This window comes from Mus musculus, chromosome 14, assembly GCF_000001635.26.
Source record: "Mus musculus strain C57BL/6J chromosome 14, GRCm38.p6 C57BL/6J".
Classification (NCBI taxonomy): Eukaryota; Metazoa; Chordata; class Mammalia; order Rodentia; family Muridae; genus Mus; species Mus musculus.
Window position 1 is genome coordinate 99,340,537 of NC_000080.6, and position 20,883 is coordinate 99,361,419.

The 20,883-nt window shown below is 43.4% G+C and overlaps 2 pseudogenes; both read right to left on the minus strand.

Moving 5' to 3' along the window:
- Nucleotides 1–11,512: 11,512 nt before the first annotated feature.
- On the minus strand, nucleotides 11,513–11,633 carry Gm22984 (annotated as a pseudogene).
- An 8,502-nt stretch (nucleotides 11,634–20,135) lies between these two features.
- On the minus strand, nucleotides 20,136–20,291 carry Gm25130 (annotated as a pseudogene).
- Between the last annotated feature and the right edge of the window lie 592 nt (nucleotides 20,292–20,883).

Below are 20,883 nucleotides of genomic sequence, written 5' to 3' on the forward strand. Positions count from 1 at the left end.
AGTGTGGGTTACTGGAGTGTATCTGTCACATACAACTTCTGTGATCTCTCTTGGCAATCTGGTTAGGTTTGCAGTTACTAGGAAGAGAGAGGACCTAAGTGGCTATGTCACAGGCGTATCTATTAAGAAGGAAAGTGCATTATATGGTACCCCTACCCTCAGGTTATTTACCATCTATTTGAGGAGACAAAACTCAGCCACAGGAACCAGTAACAGAGGATGGAAGGCAACATTTAATTAAAGGCAAATTGTGATCAGACCCCAGGACATTGAAAGAAGAGCGATGGTTATGGGTCCAGATGGTTCAGAAAGCTTCATCCAAAGGGTCAAGAGAATGTTTCCTGAAGGAACATTCCAGAGGACCATGTGCTCATGTTAGGATGTGGGGTGGGGGAAAACTCAGCAGAAAGAGGGGAGCTTTGGTGATCCAGGCAGAGATGAGGAAGTTCCTACAGCATAGGGACTTTTGTAAGCAGCCTGAGGAGTTTAGACTTAATTTAATTAGCTTTAAAAAAAGAAATCATTATTATGAAGTCTTAAGTACCCAGGGACATAATGGAAGCAGTACTCTGAAATCAGTCCTTGGCAATTACACACAGGAATCTCCGAAGCAGGAAGGAGGCCTGGCTGGAATCGGATCCAGTAATCCAGAGGTAGTGGAGATCTCTCCAGAAGGCTTGTGGTGGAAATAGTAAGGATGGAGGTTTTTTTGTTTTTTGTTTTTTTTTTTTGACAGGGTTTCTCTGTCAAGTCCTGGCTGTCCTGGAACTCACTCTGTAGACTAGGCTGGCCTCGAACTCAGAAATCCCCCTGCCACTGCCTCCCAAGTGCTGGAATTAAAAGGCATGTGCTACCACTGCCCGGCAAGAATAGAGCTCTTACTGTGTGTTGGAACTTATTTCATCAGGCATCTACACAGGCGATATCAACCTCAGCTTGTGTGAAGGCCGATTTTCTCCTGTGCAAACTGGCTGAGGCTGCTGTTCCTGTTTTGTTTGTTTCTTTTTTCTTTTTAAATAAGATTTATTTATTTATTTTATGTATTTACCATTGCTCTTTTCAGACACACCAGAAGAGAGCATCAGACTCCATTCCAGATGGTTGTGAGCCACCATGTGGTTGCTGGGAATTGAACTCAGGACCTCTGGAAGAGCAGTCAGTGCTCTTAACCACTGAGCCATCTCTACAGACCTCATTTTTGGTTTTTTGAGATAGGGTGTCTTTGTGTAGCCTTGGTTGTCTTAGAACTAGCTCTACAGACCAGGCTGGCCTCAACTCACAGATATCTGCCTGCCTCTGCCTCCCCACGTACTGGGTTTAGCCAACAGAGATGGCATGTTAGAGTCAGGTCTGAGCAGTAGAAATCTTAAGCTACCATTTAAATTTGATTTTTTTTTTTTTTTGAGACAAGTCTTACTATGTAGCCCAGGCCAGCCCAGGACACATGATCCTTCTGCCTCAGTCTCCTAAGCACTGATAGATGCTTATCATGATGACATTCAGCTAAATTATATTAATTTTTTATTAGATTTACTATGATTATGGGTGTGTCATGCATGATATATGTAGGAAGACTGTATTTGTGTGGAGGTCAGAGGGCACATTTGTGGAGTCAGTTCTCTGGGGATTCAACTCAGGTCTCTAGGCCTTCTGAGCAATTACGTGCTGACTTATCTCATTGAACCTGATTCTTCTCTCTCTCTCTCTCTCTCTCTCTCTCTCTCTCTCTCTCTCTCTCTCTCTCTCTCTCTTCTTTGAGACATGGGTCCTTGTATCTCTGGTCTCACATTCCCTTTGTGTGGTCAATGACACTGAACTGATCCTTCTGTTTCCACTTTCCAAGGGCTGCGATTGCAAATGTGTGTGTCCATGCCTGACTAGATCCTTGATTAATACAGGTGATCAGAGGACAGCTCTGCTGTCCAGTTAGGGTGATGCCACGTTCACTGGAGTGAGTTAGAGCAGGTCACTCCCCTCTGTTTGTTCCTTAGGACTTTCCCCAGTCCCTCTGTGCTCCTGGACACCAGGAACCTGCAGAATGCAGTCTGAGGAGTGCATGCTCCCCAGTGGTGTGGCGATATAGAAAACATTTGCAAGACGCCTGTTGGGAGCCCCTTTTCCATCACCACAGCAAGGTCCAGGACTGGGGTTGGAAGGCAGCCAGAGTGAGAGCAAGTAGTCCATTTTCTAACAGAGATCACAAGTTAGGATTGGGTTAAGCAAGAGCAGGATATAAGGACACAGCCATGGCCAGGTGGTGGTGGCTCATGCCTTTGGCAGAGGTAGGCAGATCTCTGTAAGCTGAAGACCAGCCTGGTCTACAAAGTGAGTTCTAGGACAGCAGGGCGATACAGAGAGACCGTGTCTTGAAAAACCAAACCAAACCAAACCAACAACAAAAAAATCACAGACATGAGAAGCTATCTTCACTCTGCCAGTCCAGGTTTAGAAATTGAGCAATCAAATGGGCTGGTTTAGGCTATAGGCAATTAGTTACAGAGAGGACAGGGAACATTGCTCCCTGCTCTCCCCCAGATACCCCACTGCCTCATCTGAGCTGACTGTTGGTTCACCCTGTCCCTAATTGAGTTTCTCAGTGTGCCAATACTGAGCCAGGCATAGTGGCTCACCCCTAGGACCTCCAAGAATTCTGGAGGTTTGGAAAGGAGGATTCTTGGGAATTTAAGGCTAGCCTGGTCTACATTGCTGCATGATGAGTTCCAGGCTAGTCTGTGTTACTGGTTGAGAGGTGCTGCAAAACCAACCCAAAGCAAACCAACAAAACAGCCAAGACTATGTATCTTACGCTCTTGGTGTGAATGTTTTTGTTTTATTTTGTTTTGTTTTGTTTTGGTTTGTTTTGGTTTGGTTTGGTTTGGTTTGGTTTGGTTTTTTGTGACAGGGTTTCTCTCTATAGCCCTGGCTGTCCTGAAACTCACTTTGTAGACCAGGCTGGCCTCGAATTCAGAAATCCGCCTGCCTCTGCCTCCCGAGTGCTGGGATTAAAGGTGTGTGCCACCACACCCGGCTTTGATGAGGATTTTAAAGAGAGAAAGTTTTCTGTTGAGAAGGTGGTACAAAGTTAGAGTCCAGGCTGGGGGAAATTCATTGTTCCTCTGGAAATTTAGGGTTGCAAAATTTGCTTGGACTCAAGATAAATTTGGGATTGATTTTAATGAGAAAACAGGGGCTGGGGAAAAAGGATACTCGTTGCCTGTTCCTGAGGCTTTGCAAAGGGATGAGGTTTGAACCAAACTCCAGCTGAGGTGAAAAGCTAGGGACTCCTTAAATGTTGGCTGGCTTAAAAACTCTGCTGCGCATGATCAGAGCGTTAGGCACCAGTGCTAAAACTTTCAATTTGACTCGGGAACCTCCATCCTGATTACATTTTGGAAGCCTTCAGCAGCCAGAGTGGAACAGGAAATCATTACTGGATAAAAAGGGCCACACAGGAGGAAGTTTTTATTGGCAAATAGCAACTTACGTGCTCAGAATCCTATCATCATAGTACTAGAGACAGCTAACCCGGCCTTACAGAGGCTTCTCCCAAAAGGTGTCCAGAGAGATGACAGTCTTATCTTTTAAAGGCTGCCCTTGAAAATGTATTCCAAATGCCATTGCTGCTATCTTATTAGTGTAAATCCATTTTTTTTCTTGTTATCTCCTCTGTGAACATGGAAAACAGTTATCATCTTTTTTTCTTTTCCTATTCTAGAAGGCTGTAATTATACCTCCCACAATTTTCTCAGCTTCGAATGGAACCAGGCACAAGTGTATTTCTGACATTTGTTGACTCTCTAGGACACTCTCTGTCTTCTTTGTAATCTCATGTACCTACACACAGTTTATATCCATACATATGTATAGAGAGAGATCAAGAGAGAAAAACTGCTGAACATGATCAGAGAGCACTAGACACCATTGCTAAAGCTTGCAGTTTGACTCAGGAACCCACATACCAATTGCATTTTGGAAGTGTTCAGTAGTCAGAATGGTCTTAAACTCATGGCAATCCTCCTGCTGTAGCCTCCTGAAGAGTAGGATTATGGACATGAGCCAGTACATCCAGCATTTGTTGTCTCAGCCTCTGCTTCATCACCACTGTCCTCTGCTCTCAGCCCAGCATCTCCCCTACTTCTATCCTAACCCTGTGCCTTCGTGCACATGGGTGAGAGTGTTCATCTCTCACTCTTGTTTGAAATGGTTTGGTGGGGAGTTCCTCTTGCAGTGTCTTCCCAAGTGGTCTTCGACGGGGACCAACACCTCAGAACATCTCCAAACCTTTGCATGGTAGCACATGCATCTTTCTTCTTGTCTTTTGAGAGAGTGGCTGTTCTCCACTGGGTCTGGGGTGCTCAGTCCAGAGACTCAGCATCTTTCTCTTCACGAGGGAAAATTGTCACTGCTCCCCGCCCCCCCCCCCCCCATTCCCTGGGAATGGTGATGCAGGAAAAGCAGCATCTTGGCTGGGGAAGCAAGGGACATCTTCTGGAGGGTGGTGTTGATTTCTTTTAATGGGTTTCATTTTTATCTTTGTCCTTCCGTTCTCCGCACCACCTACCCTCATGCCAAGGATAAACCCAATACAGCTCCCAGGCGCTTGCTCGCTTTGGAAGATGAACGGGAATACTACAGCTCTGCTACCCAGAGTGAAGCCACATCAGCTGGGCTGCTTCAGTTGTCAGTCTTGGACACAGCTTTCTTGGAGTTCTTTCTTCATAATTAGCAGTTGTCCCTTTTATACTATTTCTATTCTTTAACTACCCCCCCCCCACTACTCTTCTATTCAGTTCATAGCTCATATTGCTTTGGAAATAGTCATCTTTACAAAACTCTTACTACTGAAATTTTAGGCAATTTCAAGAGCAAAGGAAAACCAAAACAAGTTTTTAGTGAACCATAATTAATAACACATTCTCTTCAATTCACTCTGACTTGACATGGTGGTACACTGTTGTAATCCTAGCACTGGGAGGGCAGAGGCAGGAAGGTTGACTTGAGTCTGGAGGACTTATTGAGTAACAGACTAACCAATGCTATAAACTCAAGGCCCTGTCTCAACAACACATAACAAAACTCAGCTGGTAGACTGGTCCATGCCTTTAACCTCACTCAGGCCTCCGGAAGCTGAGGCAGGAGAGTTCTGGAAGTTCAAGGCCAGCTTGATCTACAAAGTGAGTTCCAGACCAGCCAGCACTATATAGAAAGACCCTGTCTCAAAACAAATAGAAGAAGAAAAGAAAAAAAAAAACAAAAAAAAAACCAAAAGACAATTCACTAATTTGATTTCTATTTCTTACTTCTGTCTCCAAAGTTCTCTGAAGTGCATTTCATAGTCTATGGCATCTGGAACTCAACTGACATGGACTTGGTTGTCTTTCCAAAGTTGACTAATCTGGAACGTCTCATCCCAAGGACACGTACATCTTGATGTATAATCTTAGAGTGTTCTGGATGAAAATGAGAACTTTCTTTCTTATCTCGTTTCTGGTATTTCTCATGACTTGGGGATCATCTGCACCATTCTTATTTTCCTCTGTCTGAAGGCGTAATTCAGTCCACACAAAACAGTCCTGCTTCAGAGCTGACTGGTCAGTGACTGAAGCAAGCAGCACACACGACGCTCTTAGGCAAACGCCAGGCCTGAGCTGTGTCTCTGACCCAATGCACTTTATAGTAATATTTGAGAGGTTCCACTTGTATCAGACTTTTGACTTGAATACTTCCTTTCGTATAGAGGCAAAGAAGATGAAAAAAACCCATTCTGACAATGTAGGCTTTATTTGTTTCTTGCTCTCTAAACTCCCCAACAGCTAACTGTGCTTAGATAACTGATGGAATTAATGTCTGGGATATTGAAGGAATTACATGCCAGCGAAGGGGCTAGCTAGTTGGTAGAGTATTTATCTAGCACGAATGAGGCGATGGGCTCAGTCTCTAGCCCAGCATAAAGTTGAGTGTGATCCTTAACTGGAATCTCAACACTGGGGAGGTGGAGGCATGGGGGTCAGAAACTCAAGGTCATCCTTAGATTGTATAGTGATCTCGAGTCTGCATGAAACCAAGTCTGAAAATGGAGTGAGATAAAAAGATTGTAATAGGGCTGGTGAGATGGCTCAGTGGGTAAGAGCACCCGACTGCTCTTCCAAAGGTCAGGAGTTCAAATCCCAGCAACCACATGGTGGCTCACAACCATCTGTAACAAGATCTGACTCCCTCTTCCGGAGTGTCTGAAGATAGCTACAGTGTACTTACATATAATAAATAAATAAATAAATCTTAAAAAAAAAGATTGTAATAATAGAGCATGTTTGTAGAAGCAGCACTCTGAGCTTGAAGAATTCTGCGAAGAGCCTCACTTCTGAGGATGCTGGAATACACAGGACATGACACGTAGACTTAACTTTAGCTCCTTTGCTAACGAGAACGCCTTGCACAAGATACTTAATCTTTAGAAACTCCTGTCCCTCCCTTGCAAAGCAGAAGTAATACCTGCCCTGCAGCTTATTGTGAAGATTAAGTGTGATAATGTATGGAAAACTTTGAGGCTCATGACTGGCCTTGAGAGTGCTCATCCACCAGTTACTGCTTGGTATTTATGGTGTCCTTTTCTTTCAAGATAATAAAACACCTGGCATCATCTGCATTCCCGAAGTTCAACTATTTTCTAGCTGTTGATATTGGATAGTGAAAGAATTTTGATATGCACCTTAAGTCTATATCCAGCAGCCTGTAAAGATTCGTTCACGATACAGACTTTTTATCTAGCTCTTTGGTTTTGTTTTTTTGAGATAGAAGTGGGGGAAGGAAAGGCTTACTCTGTAGCCCAGGCTGGCCCAAGTACCCAGCCTGGTCTCCAACTTCTGCCAGTTCTACTACTTCAGTTCGCCAACTCCCAAGTGCTTGGATTACCGGTCACTAGAAACAGCTACAACCTAGGAACATCATAGGATAAAAAGCTGAGCAGGTGGTAAGATGGATATAAATATGTCAGCCAGTATCTTTCCTCATCCCAAATGCATCCCTTCTCAAGAGTCACCTGATCCTTAAAAATAGATAACTTTCAGCAGTCAGGAGGTAGGAACAAGAAGCCTGAGGCTCCAAAGGCAGCCCTGACTACTTAGAATTTGAGGCCAGTGTGGGATACCTATTTAGAAAAAAATACGAGAAAAAGTTCTGTCAATTTTTCTCTTTAAGGACCATTAAGAGAAAACGAGGAAAAAAACGACATTTTAGAAAAGAAAACATCTTCGTACAAAAGCTCTCTCAGTTCAGCTTTGTTATTCCAGTGTTGTCGGGTGTGGGTATTTTTATGAAATATCACATGCTGAAATGCTGAGCAGGTGCTGGGATGGAGATAAATACACAAGCTGGCATCTTTCCTTTGAGACAGAGAAGTGGCCAGTACAATTCCATTAAGTTGTTTTTGCTTCCAATACCCCCTCCTCCCCATCCCGAGCCTGGGATGGGACAGAAGACTTTAAATGGCTAAATTAGGTAAGGCAGAAAAAGTGCGCTGGCCTCGTTAGCTTCAAACTTCCCTATATGACTCGACTGTGCAGCAAGGACCTAGAAATACCTGTCCCGTCACTAACCTGCCATTTAACACAGCCACAAACAGTTTACTGTGATTTTAATCACTCATTCCTCCTCCTAACAGCCGAATACGGCTTCCTATCAATATGAGACACCAATAAATACTTCCCACTCCCTGGGGTTTGGGACACTCCCGGCATCTAGCTGCCTGAGGCCTGAATCCACTCCCTAGAGGTGACAGGCGCTGGGTGGTCTAGCTGACCACCATCACGGGATGTCTTGTGCTCAAGTCTTCTGGGAACTTGAAGTTCCCTCAGATCCAGTCTGGGCGGTAGGAGATGCAAGGACGACATCTTTGTCCTCTGGTCAGCAGCAGTGACTGTGTGCAAGGCACAGTGTACAGTAAAACCCCTCTCTCCTTCTAGGCCTTCATCCTGGCCCCAAGAAGAAACACAGGGCACTGGATAGCCAACCTGAGATTGCCACTGACTCTGATCATGACTTGCATGTCAATTATACCCTGTGACGTCGCTTTGCGTATCAGTCTAGAACAAACTGGATGGTTTCCCAAATGCTTAAATTAGAAGCAAAAGGCCAACATTATAAAATACAGACGTCTCCTTTTTTTCTTCTGCCTCACAGAGAACGTTAGCATCTGATGTGCTGGTGACTAAAACAAAAAGATACCGAATCCGGGGGAATTTATTCTTTTGTATGTGTGTCTGCCACTTTGTCCAGACGAACACTTCTGTTTGGAAAGAGCTGTTTTTCAAAAAACAAACAAACAAACACACAAACAAAGAAACAAAAACCAAGCCACTCCCTAGCTGGAGCGTCAAAACCTGCCTGACTGTAGTTTTTCTGCAATGCTGCTGTATAGGAAGGCTTTGGCCTTTTCTTTCTTTTTTCCTTTCAATCACAATTCCTAGGAGTCAACCTCTACCCTGGTTTGGGATCTCTTGGTTTCATTCCTTCAGCTGTTTGACCTGATTATCAATGAAAGCACTCTGGGATCTGGGGACAACACCCTTTCCCTTTTAAATGTGCCCAGAGTCAGCGGGCTCCTCCAGCTCAGAATTTAATTTGAGGGCTGCAAGAGCGGTTCAGTCCCCCCCACCCTGTTTTGAAATTTGATTCCCCCCTTCAGGTCACTGTCTGTCCCCTCTCTCAGGAGTCCTCCCTGAATCTCCCATAACATGAAAAGGAGCCCAGCTTTGAGAGGGACAAAAAAATCACAGTCACAGGACACTCTGTCAACATTTTAAGTTCAAACGGGATTCTCTTTTATAAGACCATTTCTTATTTTCTGTTTTTCTTAGAACCCAGCCCATTACTGAATTATAACAAGTGGGAAAAAAAAATGCTAAGAAGACATTTGTTAGCTATGGAACCAGAAAACGCTCAGGAAAAGACTGATTGTAACTGTGGCCTGTGTCGTTGTTTCCAGTCATCTTGTTTTGACGATAGTGATTTTTCTACTCAGTTTTTAAAAATAGGATTTATAACGTATGAAGAAATGATCAATCAAAAACCAAAAATGACTGAACTGCATTTAAGAACTGTTATTTTGTTTTTGTTGTTGTTGTTTGTTTCTTTTGTTTTGCTTTGTTTTGTTTTCCTTCTGTCTCTTCTTGTTTGTTTTTCAAGAGCCCTGGCTGTCTTACACTTTTTCTAGGCTGGCCTTGAATTCAGAGATCGGCCAGCCTCGGCCTCTGGAGTGCTGGGATTAAAGACGAGCGCCACCTGTTTCTGTTACAAGCTGGTGCTTTAAGCAAGACACATAGATTGACATAAACATATTCTGGCTGAACAAAGAGACAGCTATTAGGAAGAGAAGAAAATAATTTCCATTGAAAATGGTCGAAAGGGCATAAACTAGGGGCTTTGAAGAGGAGAAATCGGGAACACATGGAAGGTGAGCTGAGGTATTGGTTTCACCTTTCCTAAGTTTGCCCTTTGTGAGTTAGTGTGGTAAATAGAAAATTGTGGCCTAGGGTCCTGCCCCAGCAGGGTGTTCAAATGGCCTGTTGTGTCTTGGGAAGAGTTTCCTTGTTCCTGTGGTCCTCAGTTTTCTCATTCCTTTTTTTTTTTTTTTTTTTTTTTTTTTGTGGTTTTTCGAGACAGGGTTTCTCTGTGTAGCTCTGGCTGTCCTGGAACTCACTTTGTAGACCAGGCTGGCCCTGAACTCAGAAATCTGCCTGCCTCTGCCTCCCGAGTGCTGGGATAAAAGGCATGCGCCACCGCACCCGGCTAGTTTTCTCATTCCTTAAGAGAGTGATAAATTGTCTGTCTGGCCTCTTTTTGCGAATCTCCTCATGTTTGCTTTCGGGAGGATAACAAAGAAAATGTGTTAAACACTACAGTGTACTCATATAGGTAAAATAAAATAAATAAACCTTTTAAAAAGTATATTTCATATTTTTCTTTGAATATGATCTTGTCTAGTGAGTGTTGTTTTTGTGTGTTTTTTCTCTTCTTCTGTCCTTCCTTCAATCCATACTTCCTTCCCTTGTTCTCCTCCCGCCTTTTCTTCCTCCACCTCCCTTCCTTCTCCTCTCCCTCCTCATCCCCTCCTCTTCTTCTTCCTCCTCTTCCTCCTCCTCCTCCTCCTCTTCCTCCTCTTCTTCTTTTCTGAGACACAGCCTCCCTGGCTTGGAAGTCTTACCTCAGCTTCTGAATGTTGAACCCACAGCCACGTGCCACCATGCCTGCCACAAACACCAGGGTTGTTTATCTGTTTCTAAATTCTGCAAGTGTGTGTATTGAAGGACTTGTGTTCCTAAATTCTGCAAGTGTGTGTATTGAAGGACTCTGTTGAGCAAAATGTTTGAAGGAAATAATATACACTTTGTGCTTTTTAATTTTGTTTCTGTCTTTCCCTCCCTCCCTCCCTCCCTCCCTCCCTCCCTCCCTCCCTCCCTCCCTCCCTCCCTCCCTCCCTCCCTTCTTTTCTCCCTCCCTTTCTTCTGTCTCAGAATTTCTCACCCTGGTCTCATGCTCTCTCTGCAGCAAATGAAGCCCTGGACCTGCCATCACTTTCCATGTGCTAGGATCTCAGGCTTCAGCCACCATACCTGGTTTGATGTGATCGGGGCTCAATCGCAGGGCCTAGCACATACTAGGAAGGCACTCTTCACAACTGAACTGCACACCAATCCTTTATCTTGTTTATAATAATAAAAATGTTTCATATTTTTGGCTTCCCCTTTATGTGGAAATAACTCCAAAATTTGAAATAAAAGCCATCTGATACTAAGACAAGAGTCTTGATTTTCTTGGATAATGTTTGTTGGTTCTGAGAGTTGGCAAGCTTTTTGAGGCAGACGTCTTGTAGGCCTCACCCGTCTTGTAGGCCTCGCGCTGTATTGCTGAGCACTTTGTGTGGTATTTGCCTTAGACTTGCTTGGTTACTGATCAGGTCTAGATTTTTTTTCCCTGTAAAAATATGCATTATGTTCTTTTTGTTTGTTTTGTTGTTTTTCTAGACAGGGTTTCTCTGGGTAGCTCTGGCTGCCCTGTAACTCGTTCTGTAGGCCAGGCTGCCCTCGAACTCAGAGATCTGCCTCCTAAATTCTGGGATTAAAGGCAGGCACCATCGCCAGCCAGCTGTGCGTTGTCTTCTCTGGTGTAGTGGTTGGAGATTGCTATGGATCACAATTGTTTGAGCTGCATCTTCTACTGTTATGCCTTATTGGAAATATTTTCTTTCAGGTTTATATTCACATTTGGGCACGAGTACTGTTGTTTATCTTGTGAACCAGGGTAACTTCTTCACATGACACTGGGAAGGTGACAGCCAATGTCGTGCTGCTAAACTAACTACAGGAACGGAAGAGAAAAAGTGGACCTTGTAGTTAAGAACTGATAAGTAACAAATGTGCAAGGGTTGATCATTTAGTGAGCAATGGGTACAGGGCATTACTGGGATAACTTAATTACATGGTTGTTGTTTTGTTTTATTTTATTTTATTTTATTTTATTTTTCCTAACTCCAAAAATCCATTTAATATATTGTCCTCGGATAGAGGACGTGTCAGACATTAAACTGATAAGAACAGATACTATACTTGATCTTAGCCAAAAGGCCCAGAAGTGATTTATTTTATTTTTGAGTCAGGGTGTGTGTGTGTGTGTAGCTTTGGTTGTCCTAGAACCCATTCTGTACACCAGGGTGGCCTTAAATGGACAGAGATATGCCTGCCTCTGCCTCCCAAGTGCTGGAAATAAAGATGTGTTATCTACTGCCTGGTTTAATTATCTGTGTTTTTAAACCATAGAACATATTTGAAATGACATGGTTTAGTTACATAGAAATAAAAAGAGTTGCTAAAATGCTCCTGTGTGTGTAGGGTATCGTGAAAAGCTGTCTTCTGGGAGTAATTACCATTATACTCATGATCCACTGAGCCTGTGGCTCCTGGCACCAGATCTAGGGAGCACCAGCCAACATTCAAGAAGGCAGCATTAACTGGACTCAGTAGGATTCGTTAACTGGAGTCTCTCTCTCTCTCTCTCTCTCACACACACACACACACACACACACACACACACACACACACACACACACACAGAGAGAGAGAGAGAGAGAGAGAGAGAGAAAGAGAGAGAGAGAGAGAACATGGAACATTGAACCATGGATGTGAGCAGGGGGTTGGAGGGGCTTGAGAAGAGTTGGGTAGGGTAAGACAAGACTAGGATATATTCCATACATGTATGGAATTGCCAAAGAATACAGAAAAGATGGCTTAGAAGGGTAAACACATGGAATGTTCTCAAAATGCTTTTGTGTTTCTAGAGAAGGTGCAGAGGTGATTTAGCATGGGTCCTCTGGGTTTCAGTCGGCAGACATTTGCCAGGTTCCTGTTATTGAATCCGTCAATATCTTTTCATTGAGCCAAGGAGAGTCTTACTCTGATTCATGTGGCTTACAACACCCCCCACCCCGAGAGCTCCCCCCCCCCCAGCTTCTGAGGTGAATGACCAAATTACCAGAGACTTCAGCTGAGCGGATGGACAGTGCCCCACAACATGCCATCACAGCCAGGCTGGTCTGGTCCTGCCTTCCTCGTGCAGCACCTCAGTGTGTTCTTCATACATGTATGTACCTGGATGGCTGGCTGGGACTCCTGCAACGGCAGGCAGTCTGTTTCTATACCAAACAATCAGACCCTAACCATACCTACAAGTAAATGAGCAGGCTTTACTGTTGTGTTTAGAAATGCAAATGTATATGCATAGAACACTTAGTGAAAAAGGAGGCCATGCATTTGAAAAGAGAGCAAGGAGGGGTGTATGGGAGGGTTTCAAGAGAGAAACAATGTAACTGTAACTACATTACAATCTCAAAATTTAAAATTAATAATAATAATAATAGTAACAATAATAATAAATACAGCATGCTGTTTAGCCAGATGGTGACTGTAAAGTTACTTTAGGTAAACTCAGTTTGAATAGTTTTACATATATCCAAACAATTAATCAAGTCCAAAATGTTCCAAGAAACAGCAGACAAAACTATAATCTAGTAAACTATATAATCTAGTATAACTATAAACTAGATTATAGTTCTGTCTGCTATTAATCCCATAATGTGGGCTTTGGTCATTAAAATTACTCACTGCTGTGAGCACCCCCTTTTACCTGGTTAGGAAAAAATGCCGGTTGGTACAGATTTAGTTCCTGCTTTTTTAACTGCCACGTTTTTTTTTTTTCTCCATGCACTTAATTTCTCATGCAAAAGAGAACATGTTCTTCTTGTAAAATTCCACCTTACAAAGCAGTGTGTGACACACATGAATTTGTCTTCTTTTGAAATGTCACATCAGACATTCTCAGCCCTTTTGTTCTTGATAAATACAAATAATTTCACCCATTTTAAATTTTATGAGGGAACGAATCACACATCGTGTTCTGTAATTTGATCGTCTTGCCTGGTTCTTTTTCTCATCAGTGCTGAGAAGTTTTTTTTATTTATTTTTATTTTTATGGGCTTAGGGGTTGACCCCGGAGTCTTGTCCATCTATGCTGGGTCAGTGCTATACCTCCAAAACCTGCAAAAGAGAGCATTCAGGAGCACTGTGCTAAACCTTTTGGTTTAAATCATTCTTCTCTCCTGAGTTTCGGTCTACTTCCCCAAATTACCATCACAATGAACCTCTTGGCCCAGTTTCAGTAAGTGCTTCCATTTCCCCTACTGAAGAGCCTCAGGCTTCTCCAGGTCTTGTGTATTAACTGCAAATGTCAGCAGGTGCCAGGTTGAGGTCTTCTCCTTCTTCTTCAAGGATTTATTTATTTTATATATGTGAGTACACTGTCACTGTCTTCAGACATACCAGAAGAGGGCATCAGATGTCATTACAGATGGTTGTGAACCACCATGTGGTTGCTGGGAATTGAACTCAGGACCTCTGGAAAAGCAGAGGGTGCTCTTAACCACTGAGCCATATCTCCAGTCCCCAGTCCCGAGGTTTTCTTCTCGACTCTTCTCCCATTTGCAGAAAGTCCTGGAGTTGAACTGCAAAACTTTCTCCATTGAGATTCCCTATGGATTAGGGGGCAGGACAAGGTGATGACCGCAAGAAACTTGGACACCTGCCAGCTCACTAGCTCTCATCCTCAGAAGCAATACCTACGCTCTGTACTCTCCTATAGCTATGGCCTCTCATTCCTCTTGGCACAATAATCTAGCTTTGCCAAAGAGCAACAGCAGCCCAATGTTCACTTCCCATTCATTTTCCTACCCCTGCGTGTGGGCTGGGCCCCACCATAGCTACAACTTGAAAACAGCTTCTTCAAGCCTTGAGGTGGTCACCTTTGGGGTGGATCTATCACGCCCTTCTTTCGTCATCTGCCTTCCAGGAACCTATCAAGACACCTCATCTATTTCTGTTCCATCTTCGCCCACCCTCAGGTATCAGCAGCTCTTCTCTACCAGTAAGCTCTGCGTGGGAAGAATCAAAACACAGCCCAATCAGTTCCAGCTTTGAGACTTTGGGATGGCTCTAAGTCCTCCTATTTCTGCCATTTTCCTGGCTTGCTTTCCTCTTGTGTGGGCTTCCTTCTCAGGCTGCAGTAAGGGAAGGCTGGAGTTATAGATTATTCAGACGCCATTAGAACGAAGATAAAATTTTATTTCTAAGAGTTACTTGGAAAAGATGGTTAAGGGTTTAACCTGGCTTCCTGCAATACTGCGTTTCCCTTTCTTTTTTGACATGAAACGTCACTGTACATCCTTGGCTGTCCTTGAACTTGAAAAGATTTACAGGAGACTGAGTGCTAAGATTGCTAAATTCAAGTGCCAGGAAACCTTGGCTTCCTCTTTGAAGTCACTGGTTTGAAGATAGGGTTATGGGAACAAACCAGTGCTTCTGGGATTTTTTGTTTTGTTTTGTTTGTTTGTTTACTTTTTTTTTTTAAATTCTGTTTTGAGACTGAGTCTCACACAGCAACCCTGGCCTGAATTTGCATCATAAACCTGCCTACCAGCCTGGGTCTCCTTGGTGCTCACGCTATGCCACCACACCCAGCTTTTATAAATTGCTTGTCTTTAAATATTTTAATTTCAGGGTTACTCCTTTAATCACAGCCCTCCCTCGGGAGGCAAGGTAGGCAGATCTCTGAGTTCAAGGCCAGCTAGGTCTACAAAGTTCCTTGACAGTCAGGACTAAACACAATAACTCTTATCCCAGCACTTGGGAGGTAGGAGGTTGAGGAGCTCTGTGAGCCTGGTACCACCCAGGTCTATAGAGTGAGTTCCAGCAGCCAGGGCCACATAGAAAGACAACCAACCAACCAACCAAAACCCCACCCAAACTCAAAACTTTTAATTTATGCCTAGCTCTGTATGACTCTGGAACATTGTTCTACACCTAGGAAATGCGTGTACGGCAAACAGTAAGGACAAAATAGTGAGTCAATTAAAAGTCACACAGCCAATTATTTTATAGAAAACTTATTTTTAAAAAACTTTATGACTGCCCCTCATCAAAGAAATTTCTCCTTGCAACCTAGGCCATTACAGAAAACCACAACTTAATCAAAATGAAGATCTGTGGCGCCCAGGCTCAGCTGATACAACAACACAACTTCTACCTCTGTGGCTCAGGGATCACCGTCATCATGGAAGAAGAGGAGGAAAGATCGAAGAGCTAGAGAGACTGCAAGTGTGCTGTGAGATTGGGTCTCCTAGAAATGTCAGAGAAGAGCCGGGCGTGGTGGCTCACGCCTTTAATCCCAGCATCTGGGAGGCAGAGGCAGGTGGATTTCTGAGTTCGAGGCCAGCCTGGTTTACAGAGTGAGTTCCAGGACAGCCAGGGCTACACAGAGAAACCCTGTCTTGAAAAACCAAAAAAAAAAAAAAAAAAAGAAAAAGAAGAAAGAAATGTCAGAGAAGCAGCAACAAGGAAACTTCAGTAATCTGGCTGCCTAACAAAATCCAAACAATTACAACAGAGATGCTGATGTGGAAGGGGAAGTCTCTCTAGGCCTCAACCCCAGACAGAGTTACTGCCAGGAAAAAAACACTGAGAGTGGGAGAAATAGTTTCCCTAGGGAAGAACACACCAACTGGCAATCTAAAACTAAGTGGTCAGCTATCAAATTATCATATACATACAGGTAACACTATATAGATTGTATTTTGTGTGTGTGTGTTAATAAGAATTAAAGAAAAAGAAGCCAGGAATTTGAAAGAGATTAAGGTGGGAGGTACACAGCAGGGTTGAAAAGAAGGAAAGGGAGAAATAATACGAGTATATTATGATCTTAAAAAAAGAAGAGCTGGAGAGATGGCTCAGCGGTTAAGAGCACTGACAGCTCTTTCAGAGGTCCTGAGTTCAGTTCCCAGCAACCACATGGTGGCTCACAACTATCTGTAATGGGAATCTGATGCCCTCTTCTGGTGTGTTTGAAGACGGTAACAGTGTGCTCATATCAATAAAATAAATAAATCTTAAAAAAGAGAAGAAGGCTGGGCGTGGTGGCGCACACCTTTAATCCCAGCACTTGGGAGGCAGAGGCAGGTGGATTTCTGAGTTCAAGGCCAGCCTGGTCTACAGCGTGAGTTCCAGGACAGCCAGAGCTACACAGAGAAACCCTGTCTCGAAAAATCAAAAAAATAAAAAAAACAAAAAAAAGAAACAAAACCAAACCAAAACAAACCAAACCAAAACAAACAAACAAACAAACAAAGAAATGAAAAGCATTATTAAAAAAAAGAGGGGGCTGGCAAGATGGCTCAGAGGTTAAGAGCGCCGACTGCTCTTCTGAAGGCCCTGCGTTCAAATCCCAGCAACCACATGGTGGCTCATTACTAGCATAATGAGATCTGATACCCACCTCTGGTGTGTTTGAAAGACAGTTACAGTGTACATATATGTAATAAATAAATAAATCTTTACAAAAAAAAAGCTGGCAGTCGTGGCACACGCCTTTAATCCCAGCACTTGGGAGGCAGAGGCAGGCGGATTTCTGAGTTCGAGGCCAGCCTGGTTTACAGAGTGAGTTCCAGGACAGCCAGGGCTACACAGAGAAACCCGTCTCAAAAAACAAACAAACAAAAATTAGCCACAAGGCGAGCCGATCCCTGTGTGTTTGCAGCCAGTTTGCTATGCATAGCAAGGTTCAGGATAGCCAGGGCTATATAGACATCCCTACATTAAACATCACACACAAACACAGTCGTGACTGGTTATTTGAGAAATCTTTCCACGGAAACAGAACTTTCTATCTCAGACGGGGTGTCCACAGAGCAGCAAACAGAGAGGCTCCTGTTTCCAGTGCTGCCCTTTCTCCTGAAGATGTGATTTGCAGAGCTTTACAGGTGAATCTCTGGGGCTTGGACCTCCAGCTCCATCTTCACTTTCATGTAGAAAGTGAAAAAAAAAAAAAAAACAAAAAACGCCCAGTCTTTAGGGGAAACCATTTTCCTTTGCGCACAGCCGTCTTACACCATCCAAGTTCTTTCTGTTAACGTTCTTGCCACGCTGAGATTCTTCATATTTGTATTTCAGATTTTTGTTTTTGTTTTTGTTTTTTTGGTTTTTCGAGACAGGGTTTCTCTGTGTAGCTCTGGCTGTCCTGGAACTCACTCTGTAGACCAGGCTGGCCTCGAACTCAGAAATTCGCCTGCCTCTGCCTCCCCGAGTGCTGGGATCAAAGGCATGTGTCACCACGCGAGGCTTCTATTTCAGATTTTTAAAAAAGAGTTATTAATTTTCACTGTCACTGTCTCCAGACACAACAGAAGAGGGCATCAGAACCCATTATAGATGGTTGTGAGTCACCATGTGGTCGCTGGGAATTGAACTCAGGACCTCTGGAAGAGCAGTCAGTGCTCTTAACCACTGAACCATCTCTCCAGTCCCTTAGGATGTTTTTTTTTTTTTTTTTTTAAATCTTTCCCCTCTTGATCCACATGGTTACTGCTTTCTTCAGATAGAATGGAGGTCCCCAGACTGTTTTCACACTCCCCAGCAAAGCCGTAGCTGTCTGCTTGCTGAGCGGGACTCTCAGGGTCAGGTTCCCAGTGGAAGGAGAAAACGAATGCCCACAAGTTGTCTGACAGCCCCCCTCCCCCCTCCCCTGACCTTGCACACCATGGCACTCATGCTCACACGCCCACCCCAACACTGACACCCCTCCCCAAATAAAACAAATGTAATGCCTTTTTTTTTTTTTTTCCAATTTTAGTGATCTCTGGGAGTTTTCCTTGGGCCCCTCTTCTTTTCTTTTTCTCAGTACTCTGGAACTAAAATTGTCTGGCTTTCCTCCCCCTCACTGGTCATGTTATCCTGGACCAATTCTTCCACTTTAAACTTGTGTGTGCTGCCGACCCTCCATCCCACAAGTCTGGTTCATGGTGGTTGGGGCTGTCCTCTCTCATCTAGTCACGTTGGGCATGTCTACCTCATATCGCAGGTGCATCTCAGCCTTCTTATTGCCCAAACTGAATTTGCCTACACAATCAAAAGACACATCTTTTGTTTATCCCAATCTCAGGAAATGGCATTATCGGATATTAGTCTCTGTACTGGCTGGTTTTATGTGTCAACTTGACACAGGCTGGGGTTATCACAGAGAAAGGAGCTTCAGTTGGGGAAATGCCTCCATGAGATCCAGCTATGGGGTATTTTCTCAATTAGTGATCAAGGGGGAGGGCCCCTTGTGGGTGGGACCATCTCTGGGCTGATAGTCTTGGGTTCTATAAGAGAGCAGGCTGAGCAAGCCAGGGGAAGCCAGCCAGTAAAGAACAGCCCTCCATGGCCTCTGCATCAGCTCCTGCTTCCTGACCTGCTTGAGTTCCAGTCCTGACTTCCTTGGTGATGAACAGCAGTATGGAAGTGTAAGCTGAATAAACCCTTTCCTCCCCAACTGCTTCTTGGTCATGGTGTTGTGTGACTATGACAGTCTCCAAATCCATTTTTCTCCTTTTAAGATCTATCTATTTTGTTTTATGTGTCTGAGTGTTTTGCTTGCATGTTTATGTGCACCATAGGCATACCTCATATTTATTTATTTATTTATTTATTTATTTATTTATTTATTTATTTATTTATTTATTTCTTTCTTTCTTCTGAGACAGGGTTTCTCTATGTAGCCCTGGCTATCCTGGATCTCACTCTGTAGACCAGGCTGGCCTCGAACTTATTTTTGTTAAAAACCTTCCTTTTAGTCAGGAGGCAGAGACAGGTGGATCTCTGAGTTGCAGGACAGCCTGGTCTACAGAGTGAGTTCTGGGAGGGCCAGAATTACAAGAGAGAAATCCTATCTCTAAAAACCAAAACCCAAAGCCCCCACAACACCCTTACCCGCACCCCTTTCAGTGGAGGACGTTGAACACAAAGTTCAGGAGGTGTTAGATGGTTATTGGGGAGTCTTTGAAGCCTGAGCACTAAGTAAGCCCGAATCATTTCCAATCACTCTCCGTAACCCTGAGGTCTAATGCTCTTCCTTGAAAGATTTTGTCTGCAGTTCTGGTAGGTGGAGCCTGTGGGAAAATGCCAAAAATTGTGCCCTGGGGCTGTGAGTGCCCGTCCAGGGCCAGTGTAAACAGTTGGAAAGAGGACTGGGTAAATCTAGGAAGTTAGAGCTTACTCAGTTGGGTTAGTATTGTGTTTGTGAAGAACCTGTTGGGGAGAAACACGTTAGGGTTATATAGCAAGTATTTGGGAGGGGACTGTAAAGACAAAGGTGCTTCCAGTAATGGAAGGCGAGTTTTGTTGGTTTGTTTGAGGGACAGAACCTCAAATTTGGCATATATTTCTACAGATATCCTCAAAGACAAGCCACTCCCTCAGATAAATAGATAGAAGTTGCTTGCTTTCTCTGTTCTAAAGGCTTCCATGATTTCCCCCAGGGCTCAACAGGATTGGCTGGCTCTCTCAAAACAGTTTTGGTAACAGAGCGCCAAATTGTGACTACCAGGTGGCTTCCTTTCTCGTATATGTTTTTTCTGTGATATTTATTTTTTTATTTTATGTAGGGGTGTGCATGCCACGGAAAGCCTGTGGAGGTCAGAGGACACTAACTCATCTCGTGGGCTTTTTTTCTTTTCTCTTTTTCCTTGAGTGACTTTTTTTTCCTGCCCCCAGCCCCCAAGGTGAAAGTGTGAATGAAATCCTCCACTACCACTAATGCAGTTGAGTGTCCCACATTTGGGGACATTGCGGGGGTCAGCACATCTGGTGTTAATGGGTAAGCTTTACCCTGCAGAAACCACCTCTGAGATTATGGTTTCTCCTCTGCTTTGTAAGTGTGAGAGTGACTTTTATACAGAGAAAGTTTATTCAGGATTTAGTTTAAGTACATTAAAATTAATCTCAACATATTAGAATTAAAATCATTATATATTTAAGTTATAAGGTATCAATTCCTAGTTTTGATGAAAACTTTTAATTGTTGATCTTTTTTTTTAAAAAGATTTGTTTATTTATTTTATTGTATATGAATACACTGTAGCTGTCTTCAAACACACCAGAAGAGGGCATCAGAACCCATTCCAGATGGTTGTGAGCCACCATGTGGTTGCTGGGAATTGAACTCAGGATCTCTGGAAGAGCAGTCAGTGCCCTTAATCAATGAGCCATCTCTCTAGCCCAAGGCAACTCTTATTATAGAAAATATTTAATTGGGGCTGAGAGAAACCAGTTTGAATCAGTCTGCTTGGAGAGGAGTTTGGGCCAGAACAGTTGAATTGAACCAAAAGGACAGAGTTCAGAAAGAATTAGAAAAGGTGAGTTTATTCATCAGTAAGCCTTAGAGATGACAGTTACATCTCGTGAATAAAAAATACAGTTGTATTCTTTTTTTTTTTTTTTTAAAGATTTATTTATTTATTACATGTAAGTA